Consider the following 21,448-nt stretch of genomic DNA (forward strand, 5'->3'; position numbering starts at 1 on the left):
CTGAGAGACCAATATTACTACTGAGCTGTAACTGTGGGAACACAGACCTTCTCTAGAGCAGTGTCCACAGCTGAACATAAAACTGATGACAGAGGAACATCTTTTACACATTCACCTTCCCCTTCTCCCTAGCCCCCTCCTTACACACATCACTCAGTTTCCACAATAGTTCCTGGAGCATCAGGAGCCCTGGACTCCAGTTCTTCCCACATGGGGCAGTGGTTTTGGTGGCTGTGGCATGTCTGAGATTCTGTTGCATTCGCAGCACCTGGGAATCCTTTACGAACCCTGTATTAAGCAAGCTCTTTAGTAGGGTAGACCAGGTATGGATTTGGGAGTGAGAGACCTAAGTTTGAATCCTAGCTTCACCATATACCAGTTCATTATAACCAGTTAGTTATATGATTTTCCACAAGTGGACTTAATCCTATGAACCTCAGTTCCTTCCTCCATGACCTAAGTTACTGTGGGCAACAATTGAGTGGCTTCGTCCAAAATATATAGCAGTCTCCAGTAGATCATGTGCTCAGTAAATATTAGCTCTGTTCCTTTGTGCTCCCAAGGATTTCCCGGGCAATGTTTGGCCAAAGGGAAGTTTTAATTTGCAGTATGAAGTTAAGTTGTGATAAAAACAAACTCTCTTATTATTACCATTACTTGTACATCACTATTGTAATCCCACTGGAAGCTGTGGTCACTTTAATATCAAGATATATGGAGGATAAAAAGGCCAGGCTTATTACAAACTGGCCTTAAGTTTGAACACTATATAAACATTGGGAAATGAGATCAGAAAACTGGGCATCAGGAGTTAAGATGGTGGAGGAGTAGGGGACCCCTTTTTCAGCCAGTCCCCTGAGTCAAGCTGGATAGGTACCAGACCAGCCTGAACATCCATGGAATCAGCCTGAGATGCAGGAAGATACATCTGGATCTCTACAAATGAACATCTCCTGCGCTGAGTATTGAGGTACGAAGCGGGGAGCCGTGAAACCGCGCACAGATATCTGAAGATAAACGGAAGGGGGAGGGAGCCGCCGCGCTTGGGCGCCGGGAAGCGGCAGCCACCTGCACGGGGGAGCGGACTCGCAGACCGGCACCCACGAGAGAGCAGACTGAGACCGTGAGCTGGGGAACGCGCGCGACCACACTGAAACGGAGCTCCGGTGTGCTCACTAGAACCAGACTGAGACCGGGAGCTCCGGGAGCGCGCGGGGCGGGGTGGGGGGGGGGCTGGCAGCTGGCGGCGTTAGAAACACAAAGGACAGAGACGCGCCGGCCCTGGAAGTGAGGGCTGGGATGCCGGCTGTGGGGCTCACATCCCTGGACGCTGCAGGGTTGAGCAGCACCAACAGAAACAGAGTTAAAGTGGCTAGAACATCAGTGGAGAACGGTCTGCGATCCCTCTGTTCTGAGACAGAGGCTGAGATTCGGCCGCTGCTGCTCTGACTCTCAGAAGAGGCACAGCAAACCGCCAGGGAAAGCCGCCAGAGAACAAAAGCCTGGAAATACCGGCTCACAGCGTGCCCATCCCCATCCCCCCTCGCAGGGGACGCGGTGACTCTACCCAAACAGGGTTGCCTGAGTATCGGTGCGGCAGGCCCCTCCCCCAGAAGGCAGGCTGAAAAATCAAGAAGCCCACATCCCTAAGATCCCTATAAAACAAGGGTGCATGGCCTGGGTCCCGGTCAATAATTTGGGCTCTGGACAACCCTGCACCCTCTCCTCATCAGAATGACGAGAAGGAGAAATCCCCCCCAGCAAAGAAAAGACAATGAGTCTGTGGCCTCTGACACAGAACTAATGGATATGGATATAACCAATTATCAGAAATGGAATTCAGAGTAACAATGGTCAAGATGATGTGTAGACATGAAAAAAGTATTAACGAAAATGTTACTGAGAATATAGAATCTCTAAGGGCAGAAATGAGAGCAAATCTGGCAGAAATTAAAAATTCTATGAGCAAAAAAAAATAATAATAAAATAAAAATTCTATGAGCCAAATGCAGTCAAAACTAGAGGCTCTGACGGCCAGGGTGAATGAGGCAGAAGAACGTATCAGCGAATTGGAGGATGGGTTAGTAGAAGAAAAAGCTAAAATAGAATCTGGACTCAAAAAAATCCACGCTCAGGAATGTAGGTTACGGGAGATTACTGACTCAATGAAACGTTCCAATGTCAGAATCATCGGCATCCCCGAGGGGGTGGAGAAAAACAGAGGTCTAGAAGAGATATTTGAACAAACTGTAGCTGAAAACTTCCCTAATCTAGCAAGGGAAACAACATTCGTGTCCAAGAGGCAGAGAGGACACCTCCCAAGCTCAACCACGACAAACCTACACCACGTCACGTCATAGTGCATTTCACAAATATTAGATCCAAGGATACAGTATTGAAAGCGGCCAGGGCAAAGAAATTTCTCACGTACCAAGGCAAAGGTATCAGAATTACATCAGACCTGTCTACACAGACCTGGAATAAGAGAAAGGGTTGGGGGGCCATTTTTAAAGCTCTTTCAGAGAAAAACATGCAGCCAAGAATCCTTTATCCAGCAAGGCTGTGATTCAGAATTGATGGAGAAATAAAGACCTTCCAGAATCGCCAGTCATTGACCAATTCCGTAACCATGAAAGCAGCCCTACAGGAGATATTAAGGGGGGTTCTATAAAAGTAAAAGGGCCCCAAGAGTGATACAGAACAGAAAGTCACAATCTATAGAAACAAAGACTTTACTGGCAAAATGGCATCATTAAAATCGTATCTCTCAATATTCAGTCTCAATGTAAATGGCCTAAATGCTCCCATAAAACACCACGGGGTTGCAGATTGGATAAAAAGACATGACCCATCCATTTGGTGTCTACAAGAGACTCATTTTGAACCTAAAGATACATTCAGACTGAAAGTAAAGGGATGGAATACCATCTTTCACGCCAATGGACCTCAAAAGAAAGCTGGGGTAGCAATTCTTATATCAGACAGATTGGATTTTAAACTAAAGACTATAGTTAGAGACACAGAAGGGCACTATATATTCTTAAAGGATGTATCCAACAAGTGGAGATGACAATTACAAATATATATGCCCCCAACAGGGGAGCAGCAAGATACACAAGCCAACTCTTAACCACAATAAAGAGACATGTAGATAAAAATACACTAATAGTAGGAGACCTCAACACTCCACTATCAGAAATAGACAGAGCACTGGAGCAGAAAACCAACATAGAAACAAGAGCTTTGAATGCCATACTCGATGAGTTGGACCTCATAGATATATATAGAACACTACACCCCAGAACCAAAGAATACTCATTCTATTCTAATGCCCATGGAACATTCTCAAGAATAGACCATGTTCTGGGTCACAAAACAGGTCTCAACTGATACCAAAAGACTGAAATTATTCCCTGCATATTCTCAGACCACAACGCTTTGAAATTGGAACTCAACCACAAGGAAAAATTTGGAAGAAACTCAAACACTTGGAGACTAAGAACCATCCTCCTCAGGAATGACTTGATAAACCAGGAAATCAAAAATCAATTTAAACAATTTATGGAGACCAACGAGAATGAAAACACAACAGTCCAAAACCTATGGGATACTGCAAAGGCAGTCCTAAGGGGGAAATACATAGCCATCCAAGTCTTACTCAAAAGAATAGAAAAATCTAAAATGAAGTTTTTATATTCTCACCTCAAGAAGCTGGAACAGCAACAGAGGGACAGGCCTAATCCACGCATGAGGAAGCAGTTGACCAAGATTAGAGCAGAAATCAATGAATTAGAAACCAGGAGTACAGTAGAGCAGATCAACAGAACTAGAAGCTGGTTCTTTGAGAGAATCAATAAAATTGACAGACCACTGGCAAGACTTATCCAAAAGAATAGAGAAAGGACCCAAATTAATAAAATTATGAATGAAAAAGGAGAGGTCACAACCAATATCAATGAAATTGGAAGGATTATTAGAAACTTTTATCAACAGCTATAAGCCAATAAATTAAGCAATCTGGAAGAGATGGAGGACTTCCTGGAAACCTATAAACTACCAAGACTGAAACAGGAAGAAATTGATTTTTTAAACAGACCAATTAATTATGAAGAGATTGAGTCGGTGATAAACCACCTTCCAAATAACAAAACTCCAGGCCCGGACGGTTTTCCTGGGGAATTCTACCAAACGTTCAAAGAAGAAATAATACCTATTCTCCTAAAGCTATTTCAAAAAATAGAAACAGAAGGAAAGCTACCAAACTCATTCTATGAGGCCAATATTACCTTGATCCCCAAACCAGGCAAAGACCCCATCAAAAAGGAGAATTACAGGCCGATTTCCCTAATGAATATGGACGCCAAAATCCTCAACAAGATCCTGGCTAATAGACTCCAACAGTACATTAAAAGGATTATCCATCATGACCAAGTGGGATTCATCCCTGGGATGCAAGCATGGTTCAACATTCACAAATCGATCAGCGTGATACATCATATCAACAAGAAAAGACTCAGGAACCATAAAGTCCTCTCAACTGATGCAGAAAAAGCATTTGACAAAATACAGCATCCTTTCCTGATTAAACCCTTCAGAGTGTACGGATACAGGGTACATTCCTCAATCTCATAAAAACCATCTATGAAAAGCCTACAGCAAATATCATTCTCAATGGGGAAAAGCTGGAAGCCTTTCCCTTAAGATCAGGAACACGACAAGGATGCCCACTCTCGCCACTATTATTCAACATAGTACTAGAAGTCCTTGCAACAGCGATCAGACAACAAAAAGGGATCAAAGGTATCCAAATCGTTAAAGAAGAAGTCAAAATGTCTCTCTTCACAGATGACATGATAGTCTATATGGAAAACCTAAAAGAATCCACACCCAAACTATTAGAAGTTATAGAGCAATTCAATAATGTGGCAGGAGACAAAATCAATGCTCAGAAATCAGTTGCATTTCTATACATGAATAATGAGACCGAAGAAAGAGAAATTAGGGAATCCATCCCATTTACAATAGCACCAAAAACCATACGTTACTTTGGAATTAACCAGAGACGTAAAGGACCTATATTCTAGAAACTATAAATCACTCTTGGAAGACATTGAGGAAGACACAAAAAGATGGAAAAATATTCCATGCTCATGGATCGGAAGAATTAACATAGTTAAAATGTCCATGCTACCCAGAGCAATCTACACTTTCAATGCTATCCTGATCAAAATACCGATGACATTTTTCAAAGAACTGGAACAAATAGTCCTTAAATTTGTATGGAACCAGAAAAGGCCCCGAATTGCCAAGGAACTGTTGAAAAGGAAAAACAAAGCTGGGGGCATCACAATGCCGGATTTCGAGCTGTACTACAAAGCTGTGATCACCAAGACAGCATGGTACTGGCACAAAAACAGACACATAGACCAATGGAACAGAATAGAGAGCCCAGAAATGGACCCTCGGCTCTTTGGGCAACTAATCTTTGATAAAGCAGGAAAAAACATCTGGTGGAAAAAAGACAGTCTCTTCAATAAATGGTGCTGGGAAAATTGGACAGCTACATGCAAAAGAATGAAACTTGACCACTCTCTCACACCATACACAAAGATAAACTCCAAATGGATGAAAGATCTCGATGTGAGATAGGAATCCATCAAAATCCTAGAGGAGAACATAGGCAGCAACCTCTACAACATCGGCCAGAGCAACCTTTTTCATGACACATCTCCAAAGGCAAGAGAAACGAAAGATAAAATGAACTTGTGGGACTACATCAAGATTAAAAGTTTCTGCACATCCAAGGAAACAGTCAAAAGAACTAAGAGGCAGCCCACGGAATGGGAGAATATATTTGCAAATGATGCTACAGATAAAAGACTGGTATCCAAGATCTACAAAGAACTTCTCAAACTCAATACGCAAGAAGCAAATAAATCATAAAATGGGCAGAAGATATGAACAGACACTTTTCAATGAGGACATACAAATGGCTAACAGACACATGAAAAAATGTTCAAAATCATTAGCCATCAGGGAAATTCAAATCAAAACCACACTAAGATACCACCTTATGCCAGTTAGAATGGCAAAAATTGACAAGGCAAGAAACAACAATTGTTGGAGAGGATGTGGAGAAAGGGGATCCCTCCTACATTGTTGGTGGGAATGCAAGTTGGTACAGCCACTCTGGAAAACAGTGTGGAGGTCCCTTAAAAAGTTAAAAATTGAGCTACCCTATGACCCAGCCGTTGCACTACTGGGTATTTACCCCAAAGAGACAGACGTAGTGAAGAGAAGGGCCATATGCACCGCAATGTTCATAGCAACATTGTCCACAATAGCTAAATCGTGGAAGGAACCGAGATGCCCTTCAACAGATGACTGGATTAGAAGTTGTGGTCCATATATAGAATGGAATATTACTCAGCTATCAGAAAGAACGAGTTCTCAACATTTGCTGCAACATGGACGGCACTGGAGGAGATAATGCTAAGTGAAATAAGTCAAGCAGAGAAAGACAATTATATGATTTCTCTCATCTATGGAACATAACTAGGAAGATCGGTAGGGGAAGAAATGGATAAAGAAAGGGGGGGTAATCAGAAGGGGGAATGAAGCATGAGAGACTGTGGACTATGAGAAACAAACTGAGGGCTTCAGAGGGGCGGGGGGTGGGGGAATGGGATAGACTGGTGATGGGTAGTAAGGAGGGCACGTATCGCATGGTACACTGGGTGCTATATGCAACTAATGAATCATCAAACTTTACATCAGAAACCAGGGATGTACTATATGGTGACTAACATAATATAATTTTAAAAACATTAAAAATAAAAAGAGTTGATGCTGCAGTTCAAGCCTAAAGGCAGTCTGCTGACAGAATTGCCTCTTCTTCAAGCGAATTCAATTTTTTTCTATTAAAGCCTTCAACTGACTGGATGAGGGCCACACACATTTTGGAGGGCAATCTGCTTTAGCCAGTCTACTGACTGAAATGTTAATCTTGTCTAATAAATACCTTCAAAGACACATCTAAAAAAAAATAAAATAAAATAAAACTGGGCATCAGTCAGCTTGGATTGGATGATTTTAAAAATGTAGCTGTGCTGATAATACAAATAAAGAGCAACATGCATATAGAATCAAAGGACTAGAACCTGAAGTAACTTGCTTTGGTGCAAGCAGAAGAGAAAAGCAAACTGGCTTCCAAAAATTTTCCTGGCAAACCCTACCTTGAACAGATCACTTATTCTAAATTCTCTCCACCCTTAAATATATAGGCCGGGCTGTCACACCGTACGCTTATCGATATCCACATAGCATTTTATGTTTCAGGTTTATCTCCCAAATTTTATTGTCAATTTCTCCTGGGAAGAAGTTGTAATTTCTATTTCTTTTGTATACTCCCCTTGGGTAGGAACACCAGAAATAAAAAGGAAAGGGAAAAAAAAAAAAAAGGAAGAAGACAGGGAGGAGGGAAGGAATAAGAAGAAATCAGACAGGAAGGTCTGCTTCAAAAGACACTCCGAACTTTGTGGTAAAGAATCCTGTGGTGAGATATCCCCATGCTAGGAACCTGGCCATTTGCAAACTGTTTGCTCTGGGCTGTTCTATTAAACTTGATGCATCTGTCTTAAAATAAATGCTTATTGGAGAATCCAGAATAAAGAACCATCTGCCATGTTTGACCTGAATCATCAACAATAAGCAAAGAACTGATTTATAGACCATATTGGTCATTAGTGACTAATTAAATGTGGAAAGCAAATGCAATACTTTCCAGAACATCTGTTATAGATAGGGACAATGCAGCAGAAATACTTGCACAACTGGTTTTACAAAGAGCTTTGTCTTTGAATCTAAATTCATGTGTTTTCCTATGATGACAGTACCTAAAGCAAGGAATAAGTAACATTGGCAGAAGAACTGAGAATAAGCACTACTCAAGTCCCCTTAAACCCTACACCACTACGGTAGAGGAGGGATTGTAACACTTCTCCAAATGTGCTACCTTCTACAGGTAATCCCTCCCGCCTTTCAGAATTCCCTTAGCACTTTATACCACTCATAAGGCTCTTATTATATAATGCATTGGATTATCATCCTTTGGATTCATGTCTTTTGATTTCTACCAGTTACAGATTCCTTAAGGAAATGACTTTACCACATGCAACCTCAAATAAGGTTTTTGAACCTCACATAAGACCAAACTTAGTGCTTTTTACATTTGTTGTATAAATTAATAAAATTCTCATTGACTTTTAGTCTGAATTTTATTCTCTTATCTATTCTTCACTTGAGCCCCCAAATCCAATAATTATCTGTGGATTTTGATAAATGCACAAGAGACAGCATGATCTAATAGCAGAAGCCTGAGTAAAAGAGTCAGGAGATACAAGTCTAATTCTGGTGCTTTTAATAAAATGTAAAAGTGAACTTTGTAAGTCACATAATTTTTCTATACTTCAATTACCTCACCTATAAAATGAGGAAAAAGAATATCTGGCCTGCAAAGAAACACAGGAAGAAAGGAGACATGTATTGGGTACCTATTTTAAGCCAGACACTGGGTTCTGTGCACACACACGAATCACTTTATACAAGTCTCAGGACAACTTTGCATTAGTTTCCCAGCATTACAGATGAGGAATTTGAAACTGAAGGAAAGTTACTGGCAAAAAGTCACTCAGCTAGTAATTGGTAAAGTGAAAACATACACCCAGAAATCCTAACTCCAAAGCAGTTCAGGTCAAGCCATTTGACATTTAGTGAGAACCACTGAGCTGGCACCATGATGGTTGCCAAGGATGCAGAGGTGAACTAAGCAGAAGTCAAGTGTCTATAAAAGCATGAAAACGTATGAACAAATCGTTGTGCCAGAGTATGTGTATGGGATTCCTTCCATCCAACCCTGCTGCTTTTAATGAGACTGTGAAAAATAAACTACGTAAAAGTCAAAAAGTATATTTTAAGTGCCTGTGCCTAATAGTACTTGTACTAGGAAATATACTTTAAGTGTAGCAAATAGCTCTTAATCCCTGTCCTCATGAAACTTAAGTCTTATTGAAGAAAATATCAGCGCTTGAAGTGGCGAACTTCTCTTATCTAGAAAATTCACTCACATGGAACAATGTATTCTATTAAAATAGATAAAAATTAATATTGCTAATTTTGCTTTTGAGTCAGCTTATGACTATGGCAATGAAGACAAATGTCTTTGTGATACAATGAACAAAAGTGTTGTCACATATCAGGGGCTATGACTTTCTGAATATTATGTCAACTAATCACAATTAATAATCCCCAGGTTTTAGCAGGTTTATAATGGGAAATATTCTACCATCTTATTCTAGCTTTAACCATATATTCCTCTATAATTAAAAGTGCTTTTTGTTAAGCAATATTTTTAAAATTTAATAATGATTCTTCTCACTTGAAACAGCAATATTAACTTATATTCATAAAATCTTCCTCCTTCTCATACACTCAAGAATTGTATATACTACACATGAAATCAAAACATCAAAATACACAAAGAACATTTCAAAAGAAAGTCAAGCCAAAAATTAAGGGAGCATTAATATTCCTTCAGTATAGTTCCCGTTTATATTATTAGGGGTATTCTGCAAGCAGAACTTTATAAAATTTCTTATCTTATTGTTAAAGTAGTGTTTTGGTTTTTGTTTTAAAGACTTATTTATTTGAGAGAGAGAGAGCACAAGCAGGAGGGGCATAGGGAGGGGAGAGAGAACCTCAAGGAGACTGGGCGCTGAGCATGGAACCCGATTCAAGACTCCATGTGAGTCTCCATGGGGCTCGATCCTACAACCCTGAGATCATGACCAGAGCTGAAACCAAGAGTTGCACACCCAACCGTGTCACCTAGGCACCCCTTGAAGCAGTATGTAAAGTATGTACACAAAACCCATAGGTTTAAATTCATGTGATTTTAATTCAGTGATTCATTCTTATTAGATATTCATTGCATTAAAACTACTGTGCAGTTTCAAAATGCTTCTCCCTATGGCATATCACAAAGGGTTGAATTTCTTACCCTCCTATTTGAAATAAGAGCTACTAATTACTTATTTGTTCAAATAAGCATTTGGAGGGAAAAGCCTCAGAAAAACCCCTTTTTAAAAAATTGTTTAAACATGTACACCTCTCTCTTCTGAAGACACAGCCACTGAACCAGCACAGTGAGTTCATATTCAGTATTTCACAACTGTCCTATAGAACAAATATTCTCTCTAGAATCAATAAACCCTTAAATCAAGAAGAATACTGTGAGGTCAATACCTTCATATTTGGTAATTGTTTAGGAAAGTTCATTGCTTTTGGAGGACATCACAAAAGGATGGGGCTGAGATTTCCAGAGACTAAGTTAGGAAAGGTCAAATATTACAGGATGTGAGGAGTCTATGGCTTTCCATCTTTTCCCAATACAGCCATTTGCATGTGGGCCTCAGATGCTACCTTCCTCCCACTCGTCCATTTTGTTCTAAACTATTCAGGGATGAGTATTTTGTATTCTTTGGGTAAACACCTGATAGTGCTGAATCATTATATTACACACCTGAAATTAATATTACACTGTATGTTAACTGGAATTTAAATAAAAAGTTAAAAAGAAAAAAGCATTAACCCATGGTCACCATGTGCGTCAAAAGAAACTGAATACTTAGAGCAGTAATCTCAAGAAAAAAAAAAGAGAGAGAGAGACATTCCTGCCAATAAAGTGGATTGGAGCCATGTAATTTGTATACTAAATAGCAGCTAAGAGTTACTGAGGCTTTCTCATAAAGGGTTCATTAGCATTGTGTTCTACATACAGTAATACCCCCCTTATCCATGGGGGATACATTCCAAGACCCCCAGTGGATACCTGAAATAGTACCAAACTCTATACTTACTGTTTTTTCCCCATGCATACCCATGATAAAAAGTTTAACTTATGAACTAGACACAGTAAGAGATGGAGAACAATAACTAATAAAATAGAAATCTAACAATACACTGTAGTAAAAGTTATGTGAATGTGGTCTCTCTCTCTCTCAAAATATCTTATTGTACTGTCCTCAGCCTTCTTCTTGTGATGATGTGAGGTGATAAAATACCTGTGTGATGAGATGAAGTGAGGTGAACGACACAGCCTTGTGACATAGCGTTAGGCTGCTATTGACCTTCTGAGGATTCATCAGAAGGAGAGTGTCCGCTTCCCACCACAGTTGATGGCTGGTAACTGAAATTACAAAAGTGAAACGGGAACTGGAACTGTGGCTGAGGGGGGACTACTAGGTATCATCTCACCCTCACACCAAGCCTATGAAGTAGGTACATCATCATCTCTATCCCACAGATGAGGAAAATTAGGTCTAGAGCAATGAGGGACTTCCTCAAGAGCACAGAGCTGGCAAGAACCGGATTCCAGAAACCATGCTTTCCACCTGCGCTGTCCAATACAGAAACCACACACCACATGTGACCGCTTAAATTTTGATTAAAATTCAGTAATGTTAAAAATTCAGTTTCTCAGTTACAATGGCCATATTTCAAGTGTTCGATAGCTAGTGACTACTGTTTCTGGATAGTGCCAACTAGAAAACACTTCCTTCACTGCAGAAGGTTCTATTTGACAGAAATTTTAACCTACACAGTGTCACAAAAATTAAACTACTTTAAAAATACATACACACACACACACACACGCATGCACACACTTCCTCCCACCTTCTCTCCAGTGCTTCTCATGAGGGGAGCATCATCTCATCCATGGATGACAGCAGAGAAACAGAACAAGGGTCAACTGTATCACCACTGGTGTTCAGGGAGAAACTTGGAGCACTGGGAAATCCCATAAGGCACTGAAGAAACTTCTGCGTGGATACTCCATAGATCTGTAAGATTAAGCTTCCTACTTACGTTCCCATGTTAAAGGAGGGAATCTTACATGACAAAAGGGATAGACCTTCATGTTACAAATATTAATGGGACCCATCGTTCTCACAAGCTGGGAAGAATGGCATCCCACCCGCTTTATAAGTAGCACAGACGTTGTGTTTGACAAGTGTAGCTCAGGGAGAGTCAGTGCTTCAAAAACATTCTGAATGGTTCTAAGACGTCTCTTAGAATAATGTTTGTGATAAGAAATCATAGTTATGTATGACCTGAAATTTTTAAATTAAAAAACACCTATTTTTTCTTAGTTGTGGAAAGTAATGTAATGTTTCAAAATAAAATTCTAGTACACTTGATCAACATGGTTTCTTTCAACAGTAAGAGTTCCAGACTCTCTTGCTGACCTGATGTTTCTTTAGAATTTAATGTTTATGCCAAAAAAACACATTATAAAACGCAAATCTTATTTGAAAAGCTATCACAAATTACAAGTAAAACTTTAATACTTCCTATATTTTAAGGATAAAATGAACCAGCTAGCCACAACTACAAACCCAAGTAGTTGTGCTTTCAGATAATATAATGAAATAGTCCCTGATGTGTATTTAAAGAAACAGCAAAATCCTTTTTGTTCAGTATAAGTTAGCCTCTCTCCTTTCCCAATATTTTTTCATCATAAATTTATTTCTTCTAGGAAAATTTTTTTCTTGTGTCATTTGAAAAGACTATTTTATTTTTTAAGTCAACATATTTCAACCCACCATGATCCCTCATTAAATCATAAGATACAAACCAGGTAAATTCATACTGCATAAAAGTTAACATGGTGAAACATCTCCCTGACTTGTTTGTCCAGCTGCCTTCTTCCCTGCTTTCCTTCCCCAGAGCTAATCACTTTCCCAGTTTCTGATAAACCATCCCCATGATATTCCACATAGTGACATCATAGGTGTCTACATCACTTTTTAAAACACAAATTAAACACCACAGTAATAATAGTTCAGGGAAAAATCATCAATGGATGCTCAAATTAGTAGACAAGAAAGCACGATGTCAACAAGATATTTACATAGTCTCAAATTAACTCCCCGCAAGATACTTATTAATTATCAAAGGAAATGATAATAAGGACCATGGACAATGCAGACACCACCTTAACCACGTGATCTAGTTGACGTCTCCAGCAATGAGACATATCAACATCATGTATCTCGTGATATGTACTATGAAGTGCACAATAGCACTTCTGTGATATTCTTGCCAAAAAAATTATAATCTGAATCTAATCATGAAGAAATATTAGAAAGACCCAGTTGAGAAACAGTCTATAAAATATCTGGCGAATTCTCTTCAAAAGCGTCAAGGTCATAAAAGGCAAAGACCAATGAATTGGAGGAGCTGCCCCAGATTAAAGTATGCTCAAGGACATTGGTGGGACAATTGGAAAAGAATTTGAAGATGGTATGTAGGTTAATTCATAGAATTGCTTCAATGTTAATTTCCTAGTATTGATCATTACACTATAGTTATGTGAAGTGTTAACTTTTGGGGGAACTTACGGGAGGTAAACAGGACTTTTTTGTATCATTTTTGCAACTATTTGTAAGTACGAATTATTTCAAACTGAAAAGTAAAATTTTTAAATTAAAAACACCAATGGTAGTATTCTGTATGTACCATTCTCCATCTCCCATTCCTCACTTAAAAATATGTCTTGTGGATCATTCCACATAAGTATAGATACTGAATTTTTAATGGATGTGAAATGTTCCATTTTATGAATTTATAATATATTTAACCAGTTCCTATTAATAGGCACTCAGGCTGTTTCCTAGCACTTGAAGTTAACGTTCGTTTATGCGAGACTTCTCGTATATGTGGTAAGGCCACTCTAAATGTACAATAAACCAATGGTTCCCTTCCTGCAAGAGTTAGAATTCATGTTGGGAGGAGTTCACCCAGAGTAATGGATGTGGTCAAGACATTTATCAACCCAGATTTGAGAAAAAGAACACATCTTATTTGCTGATACTATAAATTCTCAATGTTGCTGTTAAAATGAACTGATTTTTTAAAGTTGTCTTGTATCTTGAATACATATTCTTTGACTTTCCCTTTTCTCCTAAATTGATTTAGGAGTACAAAAAAAAGCGAAATTATTACAAATTTTACCAATTAAAGCATTTTTTAAAAAGATGAAATCACATCCTAAATTAGAAATGCAAATGCATCTATCTTCTCTAGGAATTAAGACTCTAACCCAATCTTTGGGATACAAATCAGCTGTTTCAAAGATCTGCATCCCAAAGTGTAGACAAGAATTTAAGACGAATTTGATAATTAGAAGGATCTAAGTATACCCCAAATATAATAAAATGATAAAGTGCATTTATCTGCAAGAAAGATTTATTGATAATCAGAAAACTTCGAATGTCACAGAATGAGAATTGATAGAATATATTATCTCTCTCTTCTCCTTCCTGTACAAAACACATAAACTTGCTTACTTTCCATTTGCGACTTTGACTTACATTAAATAGCAAGGCATTCTAATCCCAAGCTCATACTTAATGAAAGAGGAGACATTTTTGTTAAAATTTTTATTCTCACATTTCCTTCTCCTTTAAAGTCTTCCATATTCTTTGCCATTCAAACAGGATCTATCGTGCATTAGGTTTGGTACTTCGCAAAGTGAATGAACAATTCCCTTTTACTTTTTAGCTTATAACAAACCAAAATCAAATATGATACAGAAAACCAATAAACATTTGGGTTTTCTCCTGAAGATCAAGTAAATAGACCAGTGGATGATATAGGGAAATGCCATTAGAGTCTCTTTTTTTCATAGAGGACATAATAGAGAAGATACTAGGAGTCATTTGAAGGAACGGTTAGTTTCCAGTGGCTGTTGTAACAAAGTGCCACAGCCTTGGCAGTTTAAAACAACAGGCATTTATTGTCTCACAGTTCTGGAGGCCAGAAGTCCGAAATTAGTATCACTGGGCCAAAATCTGCCTTAGAGAGCCCTCAGAGGTTCTACAGAAGAATCAGCTTCTGGTGCTGCTGGTATTCCTTGGCTTGTGGCCACATCACTCCAATCTGTCTCTGTGTTCATGTGGCCTTCTCCTTTTCTGTCTGTGTCAGATCTCCCTTAGCCTCTCTCTTGTTAGGATGTCTCTAATTGGCATTAGGGTTCACCCAGAAAATCCAGCATAATCTCCCATTTCAAGATCTCTTACTTAATCACATCTACAAAGACCCCTTTTCCATACATGGTAATGTTCACAGGTTCCAGAGATTAGATCTGCTATCTTTGGGGGCCAATGTCCAGCTTACTCCTGAGGATCTTCCCTTTTCTGGATAGCTGTGTTCAAGAATGCTTATGATCAAAGGGGTACAGAGTCTGTCATGGAACAGGAGTGAAGAGTGTGTGTTTTTGTTGCCCTTGTTCATCGGAATACCTAACTGAGACCCTGGTGGAGAATGCACTTACTGAGGTAAAATACAATCAGCAGGGGATCTGGAAGAGAGAAACAGTGTGGTCACCAAGGGAAGCCCAGGGATGGCAGGACCCAGGCTCAGCAGAACACTGGGCTGGGAGCCAACAGTACTTTTACCTACTTAAGGTTTTTGTCAGGTCCACCCTGACACCAGCTGATCTTAGTCTCCCACCAGGACCCCAGGACTCTCACACTGCCAGAGGGTCCAGCAGAGACAGTCATGACAACACACCCCTCCTCACCCTCCCCTGTCCCCATCCAGTTCTAGTTACTAGAATGCCCTTTCTTTCACAACTCTGAATATCTGTCTCATTCTACTCTTTCCACCAGATGGTATACTCTTTCCTATTATAGCTCAAAAGGATTTAGATTAAAATAAACCCTCTATAGTCATCACCTAAGGTTTTTTTTTCCCCAAGTTTTTATTTAAATTCCAGTTATTATACAGTGTAATGTTAGTTTCAGGTGTAGAATTGAGTTATTCAACACTTAGATACAACACCCGGTGTTCTTGACAACAAGTGCACTCCTTCATCCCCATCACCTATTTCACCCCTCCCCCCACCGACCTCCTCACCCATCCCCCCACCGACCTCCTCTGGTAACCCTCAGTTTGTTCTCTATAGTTAAGAGTCTGTTTCTTGGTTTCTTGTTTTCTTCTTCCCCTCTATGTTCATTTGTTTTGTTTCTTAAATTCCACATATGAGTGAAATTATATGGTATTTGTCTTTCTTTGACTGACTTATTTTGCTTAGCATAATACCCTCTAGTTCCATCTTTGTTGTTGCAAATGGCAAGATTTCGTTCTTTTTTATGGCCAAGTAATATTCCTATATATATATGTGTGTATATATATATATGTGTGTATATATATATGTGTGTATATATATATGTATATATATACACATATATACATGTATAGACACACACACATACATACATATATACACATACATATATACATATATATACATACATACATACATCACCTCTCCTTTAGCCATTCCTCAGTTGATGAACATTCGGGCTCCTTCCATAACTTGACTATTGTTGATAATGCTGCTATAAACATAAGGGTGCATGTATCCCTTTGAATTAGTGTTTTTGTATTTCAGGGATAAATACCTACTAGTGCAATTGCTGGATCACAGTGTACTTCTATTTTTAACTCTTTGAGGACTCTCCATACTGTTTTCCAGAGTGACTGCACCAGTTTGCTTTCCCACCAACAGTGTAAGAGGGTTCCCCTTTCTCTACATTCTCACCAATACCTGCTGTTTCCTGTTAATTTTAGCCATTCTGATAGTGTGAGGTGATATCTCATTGTAGTTTTGATTTGAACTTCCCTGGTGATGAGTGATGTTGAGCATCTTTTCACGTGTCTGTTGGCCATCTATATGTCTTCTTTGGAGAAATGTCTATTTATGTCTTCTGCCCATTTTTAACTGGATTATTTGTTTTTTGGGTGTTGAGTTTTACAAGTTCTTTAAATATTTTGGACATTAACTCTTTCAGATATGTCACTTTCAAATATTTTCTCCCATTCTGTAGGTTGCCTTTTAGACTTGTTGATTGTTTCCTTCACTGTGAAGAAGTTTTCTATTTTGATGTAGTCCCAATAGTTTATTTTTGCTTTTGTTTCTGTTGCCTCCAGAGACATATCTAATAAGTCGCTACAGCTGATGTCAAAGAGGTTACTGTCTGTATTCTCCTCTATTATTTTAATGGTTTCCTGTCTCACATTTAAGTCTAACCTATTTTTAATTTATTTTTGTGTATGGTGTAAGAAAGTGGTCCAGTTTCATTTTTCTCCATGTAGCTGTCCAGTTTTCCCAACAACATTTGTTGAACAGGCTGCCTTTTTTCCATCGGATATTCTTTCTTGCTTTGTCAAAGATTAATTGACCATATAGTTGTGGGTTCATTTCTGGATTTTCTATTCTGTTCTATTGATTTATGTGTCTATTTTTGTGCCAGTACCATACCGTCTTGATCAATATAGCTTTGTAATATAACTTGAAGTCCAGAATTGTGATGCCTCCAGATTTGCTTTTCTTTTTCAAGATTGCTTTGACTATTCAGGGTCTTTGGTGGTTCCATACAAATTTTAGGATTGTTTGTCCTAGCTCTGTGAAAAACACTATTGGTATTTTGATAGGGATTGCATTAAATATTTCAATTGCTTTGGGTAATATAGACATTTTAATAATATTTGTTCTTCCAATCCATGAGCATGGAATGTCTTTCCATTTCTTTGTGTTATCTTCAATTTCTTTCATCAGTGTTGTATAGTTTTCAGAGTACAGATCTTTTACCTGTTTGGTTAGGTTTATTCCTAGGTCTCCTATGGTTTTTGGTGCAATTGTAAGTGGGATCAATTCCTTGATTTCTCTTTCTGCTGCTCTATTATTGGTGTATAGAAATGCAACAGATTTCTGTACATTGATTTTGTATCCTGTGACTTTACTGAATTCATGTATCAGTTTTAGCAATTTTTTGGTGGAGTCTTTCAGGTTTTCTAAACACAGTATCATGTCATCTGCAAATAGTGAAAGTTCAACTTTTTCCTTGCTGATTTGGAAGACTTTTATTTACTTTTGTTGTCTAATTGCTGTGGCTAGGACTTCTAGTACTATGTTAAATAACAGTGGTGAGAGTGGACATCCCTATCTTGTTCCTGATCACAGAGGAAAAGCTCTCAGTTTTTCTCCATTGAGAATGATATTATCTGTGGGTTTTTTGTATATGGCCTTTGTCATGTTGAGGTATGTTCCCTCGAACCCTACTTTGTTGAGGGTTTTTATCATGAGTGGATGTTGTCCTTTGTCAAATGTGTTTTCTGCATCTATTGAAAGCATCATGGTTCTTATCCTTTCTTTTATAAATGCAGTCATCACCTAAGTTTTAACTTAAGCTTAATGCTTGTCTCAATACCAATTTTTCCATTTGTGGTCTTAAAAAAAATGTACTGAGAGGTGAGGAAAGGGGTGAACAGAATGTAAAAACAAACTGCTTTGTTTTCCTTATTCTTTTTGAATGAAACTAAGGAAATTAAGCAATTTTCCAGGGACCTAATGACTTTACCATTTTTTTACATCACTGTAACATGGGTGCTAGATAATATCTTCCATCTGACAGTCTGAAGAAGTCATCAATCCTGGTTGTAAAGGACTGGGTTTTCTCTAGGAAATATAAGAGTCCTGTCCCAGGAGATGTTTCAGAGAAGAAATTATGCATGTCTTTCATTTGTCTCCTACAATGCACTGCAGCATGGTTCATAATGCCTTTGTCCAGCATCAGACCACTTGTTAAAACCCCTGCTCCAACATTTATCATTTGTGTGAATTGCTTCACAGGGATTGTTTTGAGGGTTAAATGAGATAATACCTGTTTTTTGGTTTTTTCTTTTTTTTTTTCTAAAGATTTATTTATATTTATTTGAGAGAGAGAGTGGGAGTGGGAAAGGCTAAGGGAGAGAGAGTTCTAAGCAGACTCCACACTGAGCACAGAACCCGACTGGGCTCAGTCTCACGACCCTGAGATCATGGCCTGAGCCAAAACTAAGAGTTGGACACTCAACTGACTGCATGCCACCCAGGTGTCCTGAGACAATACATGTTTTATGGTTTATGTCAATTTGGCTAGGTTCTAGTTCTTAGCTATTCAAGCAAACATTAATCTAAGTGCTGCTTTGAAAGCATTTTATAGATCTAATTAAAGTCCATAATCAACTGATTTTCAGAGAAATTATTCTCAGTAATCTGGATGGGCCTGATTCAGTCAGCTGAAAGACCTTAAGAGCAGAGCTTCAGTTCATGGCCAAGAGCTCCAGCTTGTCCTTCTTAACAACCTAGCTTATGGACCCCCATAATCGCATATGCAATTCCTTGCAATCAACCTCTTGATATATATCTCCTACTGGTTCTTTGTCTCTGATTGAACACTAACTGATATAATATAGGAAGCTGTGGATTAGAGACTGACACAGAGTAAGGGCTCAGAAAGTCTTTGTTACTATATTTGCTGTCAGTGGTGGTGGTGTTGGTATTGTTACATAACATAAACTTTCGGAATTTTCCAATACTGTTCCAATATTCTGTCCCATTGATCGCAACAAGCATATTCTTTCTTGTCAGATCATGTCATTCAATGCTTGATACAAAAAATGCAAACACTAAAATACTTTACTTCAGACAAAGCAATATCACATTCCAAATCGTGGCATGCAATTTCCACAGCCCAATAACAAATACACTTTTCAGTAGAGATACATTTTTACTCAGCCATTAGCCTAGAGAAATTCTTCACCCCTTGAGTAGTTATGACAAATTCTAAGTTCGCATTTTAAAACCTAGAAATTATATTATTTCTTAGAATATTTTCAATATTCTTTCAGATATATTCATTTTCACACCTTCCTTTCTTCCTCTGTTATTTTCCATTTAAGGTAACATGATTTCTTAAACTCCATAATTCTATTTCCTTGAAGCAACCAAACCTCGATTAATACCTTTATTGTATCTGTAACTGCTTCAAGTTTGTATCAAGAGCCATACAGACAATGCTTGGACCTGATAAAATATTTTCCACTTACCTAAATGTCCCATGAAAATGTGAAATATAATGCAAGGTATTTTTCACTTTTTCTTTCTAATAGTATCTATTCTTTTGTTACTACTTTATCCTTCAGAAGTATGCTTTACTGGTTCATTCAAAAGTCACTTACTGAGCATGTACTTGAGCAAAAAGATGTATTACATTTCCTGTTCTTATGGATTTTTTGAGAAGGATGAGAGATAAACACCAATAACTGTATCACTTGGAAGAATGATAATGGCCACCAGGGTGATTCAGTGTTACAGTGATTCTGAGAACAGAAAGGTTCACCTTTGCTTGGAATGGGTGATGAAAGAAGGAAAGCCTAAGAGATGGCTTCTGAGAAGATTGTTAAAGAATTGCCAGGATTTCAACAAGCTGTCAAGGGATTTCAGAGAACCAAAACAGCACTTTATATGTGAGGAAAGAGAGAGCCAGACAAGAATTTGCCCAAGGACATGCAGCTTGTCAGTGGCAAGAAGAACCCGAAGAGAGTCCAGAAACCTCAAGGAAGCCCATCCAGCACCTTTTATTTGCTGTTCCCCATTCTTTCTAGTTGTTTTACAAAATGGAGATCTGAACTGCTGGACCTTTCATGTACAGGCCATCAAGGCTATCATGCCTTATATCCCCTTCTCCTCCACCGTTCTTATTCATTCATCCATTAACCCCCTATCGTTCGTCCATCTGTCTCTCTCCAGTCTGAGTCCCATAATCCTTTTCATCCTTCTCCACCCTCTTCCTTACTGGGCCATACAGAACTCCCAGTCTGCACCTTCTCTGAATGATTCTTTCACCTCCTTTCTCTAATTGAAACCTTGTTCTTCCTAAGATCACAAGAAAATGTTGCCTTTTTCTTTATAGCCCATGAACTTGAGAGCCTGGTTATTGTCCCCCAACTTCCAGTGTGACTTTCAAAGCTTTTATTTGCCTTCCCTTCTTTAAAATATGCAGCTTATTTGAAGCCCATACCATCAGACTACAATTCACTCACTTCCACCTGCTTATAGATCAGATATGTCAACCTCCTGATCACTCCCCCACTTACTGATGACTTTTTTCTCAGCCTACCACCTTTCATGTCCTCACTATGCTCTATGCCCAGAAAACACTCACATGCAAATTCCTTTAATTACTTTCCTTCTTTCTCCCTCCTTCCTACTTACCTGGAAAAAAATCTCCAAACCAGATTAAACTCAATTCTAGCTATATTCTGGTAACTGAAGTTTGATAAAAAACCATTTAATACTGCTAACTAGTTTCACAATAAATTCATAAGTCAGAGTCACAAATGGATATCTGACACTTCCTGACAACTACTTACATCCCTGGTACATTTGCTGTCTCACTCTCATAGACGACCATCCCACACTTTCTGCTCTCCCCTCAAACATCCCTGTCTCACCTTAGCCCTTGACCTTACCTTATATTTCCCTGAGAAATTAGAAGCA

Source organism: Ursus arctos, unplaced genomic scaffold (genome assembly GCF_023065955.2).
Source record: "Ursus arctos isolate Adak ecotype North America unplaced genomic scaffold, UrsArc2.0 scaffold_2, whole genome shotgun sequence".
Classification (NCBI taxonomy): Eukaryota; Metazoa; Chordata; class Mammalia; order Carnivora; family Ursidae; genus Ursus; species Ursus arctos.